Here is a 7,722-nt window from a genome sequence, read left to right as displayed (position 1 = left end):
ATACACAGACAAAAGATTAATGTACACCTGCTATAGTCTGTCTCGATGGTAATAACTCGAGAGGCAAAATGGAAGACTCGGCCATACCCTTGCTTATTCATAAACGGGCCACGTATTTATTGACTCCCACTTCATTTAAACCTACTACAGGAAATTGATAGCACATACAAGACTAAATGCCACAAGTTTTCATACCCTGAAGAATGCTGCCAAGTATTGTCTAAATTTAAATTAAAAATATTAAGTGTGAATATTAGAAGCTTACAAAGGAACTTCAACAGCTTTCTTGTTTTATTAAAACGAACGGGCATTGAATTTGATGTGATTGTACTAAGTGAATGTTGGATAAACGAATACTCCACTATTTTTTCAATCCATGGTTATTCATCTTTTAAAACTACTAAATTTATAAATAGGTCTGGTGGGGTGGTCATTTATGTCAACATGAAGTGGGCCCCAGTCTGCTCGGAATTAGAAGTTGATGATGCTAACTGCCTACTCGTAGAAGTACCCAATACCTTCCAAGTCTTGGGGGTGTACAGATCTCCGAGCTTCCACAACATCGATCATTTCATTTCGTCCCTGGACTCTGCTCTTAAAGCCATTTCCTCTAGCCCTTGTCTTGTTTTTGCCGGCGACCTAAATATAGATATACTAGATATGGGCGGTATTAATACTCAAACATCCGACTATCTCTGTTTGCTGGCAGAACACGGTCTCCTTTCCTGCATCGATACGGTGACTCATGATAAATCGTGCCTTGATCATATTTTTGTTTCCGGGAACTGTCAAACTGAATCCGTTATCTGCACCGCTGATTTAACTGATCACGATATCACGATGGTAGGTATCTCTCCTAAAATACATAAAAAAACCAAACTTGCGCGCTCTAGGGTTACTATCGATTTCGAATCAGTGAGATCAGAACTGATAGCCTTCGATTGGAGCCCTATCCTCCAAAGTTCCAGCCTCCCGGAAGCCATAGAATTGTTTTCCACAAAAGTCTCTACTGCGGTATCTAATAATTCAAAAGTTTTAAGATTAAGCCGGTCTAAACATGTCCTTCGGCCTTGGATGACCCCCGGGTTGCTTAAGTGTTCGAAGCTCAGAGATAAGCTTCATATGGATTCGCGTAGAGACCCTACTAATAAGTTCAAAAAGATAATTTACACTCGTTATAGGAACTTCTACAGAACCCTTCTTAGGAAACTTAAGTCCGAACCAGGGACAGGAACCGGTTACCTTAACCGGGGTTTTTCATAGGGTTATTTTAGAGGTGTTTATAAAAACCCCTACCATAACGGTAACCGCTTAATAAGGTAACACTTTGATTCGGTAACCGTATCAGATCGAGTTAACCTCTGTTACCGGTAACCGAAATAAAAACCCAGTCTATTCAGTTACCTCAAATATGAGGTTTTTGACCAGTTCAAACGATTGTAATCTTTACGCACACTTAAATTCAACTTATTATTGAATAACCGAGGTTGGCATGGGCGGTCTATGAAGCCTCCAGCACATACAAGTTTTTTTGCCTTTCCTTTGTTTATCTTTATACCTACTTGTGTGGTGTGTTCTTATTATAAATACTATTATATTATAACTAAAATAATTAAGTTAAATAAATTAAATAAGTTAAATAAATTAAATAAATTAAATAAATTAAATAAATTAAATAAGTTAAATAAATTAAATAAATTAAATAAATTAAATAAATTAAATAAATTAAATAAATTAAATAAATTAAATAAATTAAATAAATTAAATAAATTAAATAAAATAAATAAATTAAATAAATTAAATAAATTAAATAAATTAAATAAATTAAATAAATTAAATAAATTAAATAAATTAAATAAATTAAATAAATTAAATAAATTAAATAAATTAAATAAATTAAATAAATTAAATAAATTAAATAAATTAAATAAATTAAATAAATTAAATAAATTAAATAAATTAAATAAATTAAATAAATTAAATAAATTAAATAAATTAAATAAATTAAATAAATTAAATAAATTAAATAAATTAAATAAATTAAATAAATTAAATAAATTAAATAAATTAAATAAATTAAATAAATTAAATAAATTAAATAAATTAAATAAATTAAATAAATTAAATAAATTAAATAAATTAAATAAATTAAATAAATTAAATAAATTAAATAAATTAAATAAATTAAATAAATTAAATAAATTAAATAAATTAAATAAATTAAATAAATTAAATAAATTAAATAAATTAAATAAATTAAATAAATTAAATAAATTAAATAAATTAAATAAATTAAATAAATTAAATAAATTAAATAAATTAAATAAATTAAATAAATTAAATAAATTAAATAAATTAAATAAATTAAATAAATTAAATAAATTAAATAAATTAAATAAATTAAATAAATTAAATAAATTAAATAAATTAAATAAATAAAATAAATAAAATAAATAAAATAAATAAAATAAATAAAATAAATAAAATAAATAAAATAAATAAAATAAATAAAATAAATAAAATAAATAAAATAAATAAAATAAATAAAATAAATAAAATAAATAAAATAAATAAAATAAATAAAATAAATAAAATAAATAAAATAAATAAAATAAATAAAATAAATAAAATAAATAAAATAAATAAAATAAATAAAATAAATAAAATAAATAAAATAAATAAAATAAATAAAATAAATAAAATAAATAAAATAAATAAAATAAATAAAATAAATAAAATAAATAAAATAAATAAAATAAATAAAATAAATAAAATAAATAAAATAAATAAAATAAATAAAATAAATAAAATAAATAAAATAAATAAAATAAATAAAATAAATAAAATAAATAAAATAAATTAATTAAATTAATTAAACAAATATAACAAATTAAATAAATGAAATAAATTAATTAAATTAAATAAATTAAAAAAAAATTCAACAAATTCAATAAATTAAATCAATTAAATAAATAAATTAAATTAAATCAATTTAATAAGTAAAATCAATAAAATCAACAAAATATAAATAAAGTAAATAAAATAAACAAATTTTTTAGTATTTTTTTTAGTTCTGACGGCACATCACTAAAACTACTTTAATGTAGCAAACCAGTAAGCAACCGATAATAAAGGTTACCATAACTGAATGAAAACCTGTTAAAAACCCTTAACAAAAACCCTATCGCGATGGGGTTTTGAGATTAACTCGGTTAAAGGTTAGGGTTACCGTTTCAATAAGGTTACCATTACAATCAGGTAACAGTATGATAGGGTTACCGAATGATACGGTAACCGAATCGATTGGGTTACCGAATTGATAGGATTAAGCGTAAAGAGGGGTTTTCCGGTCCTTGGTCCGAACACGACTGCAAAGAATTAACCCAAAATAAAGACTCGCCTAAAAAGCTGTGGAACTCGATTAGACGTATCACACATACCAATGTTCCTTTTAAGTCATCTGACGAACTACTTAAAATTAAACCAACAGTCTCAGAGTCCCTAGACGCATGTAACACCTATTTTTCAACAGTCGGCTCGAAACTTGCTGAGGTTATACTACGGAAATTAAACACCAATCAAGAATATTTAGCCTCGAAAGTAATCACTGCGAAAATAAACAACTCTTCAGGATCCTTTTGTATCGAGCCTACAGATCCGGACGAAGTTAAAAGTCTTATAAACAGACTAGACCTTAACAGTGCCTCTGGTCAAGATGGTATAAGTAATAGACTTTTAAGATCTGTTAGTGATATTATATCTCTCCCACTTTCAGTTATTTTTAACCTTAGTTTCTCCTCGGGCTCATTTCCGCAGGACTGGAAGACCGCTGCCGTAGTTCCAATACACAAAGGTGGACCCACTAATACACCAAACAACTACCGACCGATCTCACTCCTTGGAGCTTATTCCAAACTACTTGAACGGCTTGTACACAAGCGACTTGTCAAATACATGGAAAAAAATCGACTCCTGTCTGACCGTCAATTCGGCTTTCGCCAAGGAAAGTCTACTGAAGAGGCTGTAAAAAAATTGACAGATATTGTCGTCTCACATCTTGATGAAGGCAAAGAATGCATTAGTGTCTTCCTCGATTTGGCGAAAGCCTTTGACACTGTGTCAATTCCCATCCTGCTCAGAAAACTGGAGGCTTTTGGTATACGTGGTAAATCGCTAGATTGGTTTTCTAGCTATCTTACGAGTAGAAGCCAGTGTATTAAAATAGAAAACATTACCAGTGTTGCGAAGCCTGTAACATTCGGCGTCCCACAAGGCAGCATACTTGGTCCGATGTTATTCATTACGTATATCAACGACATCATGTCCCTTGAACTCAAAAACAGTGAAGTTTTATGTTACGCCGATGACACAGCCATAGTGTTCCATGGTGACTCTTGGCAGGACGCATATGATATAGCTATAGCAGGGTTACAACGACTATCCACTTGGCTAAACCAAAATCTTTTAACCCTTAACGCTGACAAATCAAAATTCATCGCATTTCATAAAACAGCGGCTTCTCGTCCTCCATCTACCATTTCATGTCTTAAAATCCACAGTCACACGTGCATGACTCCGCCTACCTCTCAAATCTGTACGTGCCCTTGTAACGGCATAAATAGAACCAGCTCACTCAGATACTTAGGCGTTATTGTGGACGAAAACCTTAACTTTAAAAAACATATTACGGCGACGTCTGGTAGGGTTCGCAAACTTATATACACTATGAAACTTTTACGGGAGGTTGCGGATACTCACCTGCTTCGAATTGTGTATTTGGCACTGTCAATCTATTTTAGGTTATTGTGTACTCGCTTGGGGTGGTTCTGCTAAATCAACTTTAATCATTCTAGAGCGAGCACAAAGAGCAGTTCTGAAGGTCTGCCTGGGACTCCCCCGTCGGTATTCTACGTCTGAACTTTTCAACAAAGCGCACGTCTTAAGTGTTCGTAAACTATTTTTACTGCGTGCTTCCCTTTACGTACACAATCAGATCTGTCATGATCCTAATCAAAAAGACATGATACTTAAAAGAGTCTATAAAATCCCTATACCCCTTGTTAAAACAACTTTTGCTATGAGATTCTCGTCTTATCTCTTTCCGCATTTATATAATAAATTAGTAAAAATCTGCGATATAAGGCACTGTGATATACCTGAAGCAAAAAAGCAAATCAAACCCCTACTATTTTCTTGGAGTTATGATGAGACAGAGGACATTTTGAAATGACTATAGTTAGTTATAGACTTCAACATTATGTTGCGTCAGATCCCAAAAGATGAATAACATGCACGGCTACTCTTCTTCTCTTCTGTTTGTCGTAGGTAATACGTACATACATACATACTCACATATATACACACATACCTTCACATAAACACTTTCACTTCACAGTCATTTAATAAAAATTCTTAGTTTTTATTAATTTTAATGTACCTAGATTTAATAATAAATCGTATTTGGCTTAGATCCCCACGTCACAGGCTAAGCCTAGTGTGGGGATCACTGTACTTCACCTGTAACCTCCAAACTATGAAATACTTATGTTTTGAATTTTGAATTTTTTTTTTTGAATTTTCAGATGCTACGAACGCCATCTCAGTTTTACAGTGCTTCTTATCAACGTGTATTCAGTAAATAAACTATTATGTCAGGACCACGAGCTCTTTTTACTTTAATAGGAAAAAAGGTCCCCCAGATTAATAAATATTCGATTAGGATCCTTATCATTAGAGTATAATGCTGGCTGAGTGTACATCTGTACCGCTATAGTCTGCCCAGTGCCCCAATGGTAATAACTCGAGAGGCAAAATGGAAGACTCGGCCATCCCATCGCTTATTCATAAACGAGTACGTGTTTATCCACTCCCACTTCATTTTCAGATGCTACGAACGCCATCGCAGTTTTTCAGTGCTTCTTATTAACGTGAATACACGTAAGTAAACCATTTTACCACGAGCTCTTTTTACTGTAATAGGAGAAAAAGGTCTCCCAAGATTAATAAAAATTCGATTAGGATCCTTATCATTAGAGTATAATGCTGGTTGAGTGTACATCTGTCCCGCTATAGTCTGTCCCAATGGCAATAACTCGAGAGGCAAAATGGCAGACTCGGCCATCCCATCGCTTATTCATAAACGAGTACGTGTTTATTCACTCCCACTTCATTTTTACAAGCTTTGCTTTTATTTACCTCGCTGTATGTTCAGGTATACAGATAGTTTATTATTCAAGTAGGCATATCACAATGCGCTTATGAACGTCAAATAAAGCTACGCCGGCTCTAATCCTACATAACAGCTCTGCGATAAAATTTAAATCCCCCCTCAAAACAAACATATTCTCCTAGACTGCAAACAGTACGGTTACCATCAGTTTGTCACTGACATAAACGCCGTCGAGAATGTAATTTACTTTCTATACATCTCGCTCGCACTCGCATATTAGTGCAAACGGGATGTATAGAAAGTAAATTACGTTCTCGACGGCGTTTATGTCAGTGACAAACTGATGGTAACCGTACTGGTAGAAGTATAGAGAAGCAAATACCTTAGGGACTCCGTACTCACTATAAGAGGCAGTTAGTAACCTGTAAACTTTGCTAGGCTTCATGGAGGAGCTGGGGTGGTTAGAGTAGCGCTACCTCGTTTCACGCAAAATAGGCGCAATGGTTGTCGATTTGCGGAAAATGCCCAGAAGCATTAACTAACTAACCCCCCTTAGTGTGACAGAGACAGTTGCATTTCGTTCGCTACGGAGCGTAAGCGATTGGCATCTTGGCTACGTACCCTAATCTACTGGTCGCGGCTAACGTTTAGAAAAAAACTACGTGGTAAAAAGACAAGATTTGATCTTGTTTTAATAAAGAAATGCATTATTAGCAATGACGCAAAAATGCGTTGTGGTTGACAGTTCAATATACAATAAATAAATAAATACGAGTAACTTTCAACACGGAGACAACACAACAACATTAAGGCACCGTTGGCGTGATGAAAAATTCACCATGTTGACAGCGACATCTAACGAAAATATTGAGAAACTTTTGCTTTATCGCGGTGCACAGTGGCTTGATGCATGTCTCCGTCAAGTGCACCAATATGTTCCCGGTTTATCGCCGCCACGGAATTTCTGCACTCCTAGTATGCTTGAAGCGTTGACACGATTTTTCAAGACGGTTTTGTGTAAGTTTTCACGATGTTTTCTGTTATCTTTCAGTTATCTAGAAAGAAACATTTTAGTCCGACTTTGTTCATTCGTTTTTTGTTTTCTATCCATGCACTTTTGAACGCCACTGTACCTAATCTATATAATATATGTAAGTATATTTTAATATAAATGCGAAAATGTTAATTTAAGTTACGTGCAGTTTTCTTCTTTTATTTTTTGCCTCGAATAAACGCTCTCTATTCTATTCTAAAATAACTCTCAGCCGTATTCGAACAATGAGGTACATCAAATACCTACTAGATATTGAAACGATATGGATTGGATATGTCAGTGTCAAACAAGTGTCAAAAGTGACGTTTTTGTTTGAAGAAACATCAATTTTGATACTGCATGCTGAACCAAGTTATATTGTATGAAGAAAAATTAATACCCGAGGATAGGATTTGTTACAGAAATCATTATTTTTCTCCAATCAAAATCGCAGAAGCTAGATTTCTGTCAGTCAAAAGCTAAAAAATGGTGCACCAATATGTTAATTTATGCAGCAAAT

This window comes from Cydia splendana, chromosome 6 (assembly GCF_910591565.1).
Source record: "Cydia splendana chromosome 6, ilCydSple1.2, whole genome shotgun sequence".
Lineage (NCBI taxonomy): Eukaryota > Metazoa > Arthropoda > Insecta > Lepidoptera > Tortricidae > Cydia > Cydia splendana.
The sequence above is the reverse complement of the archived record's forward strand: the minus strand, read 5'-3'. Positions refer to the sequence as shown.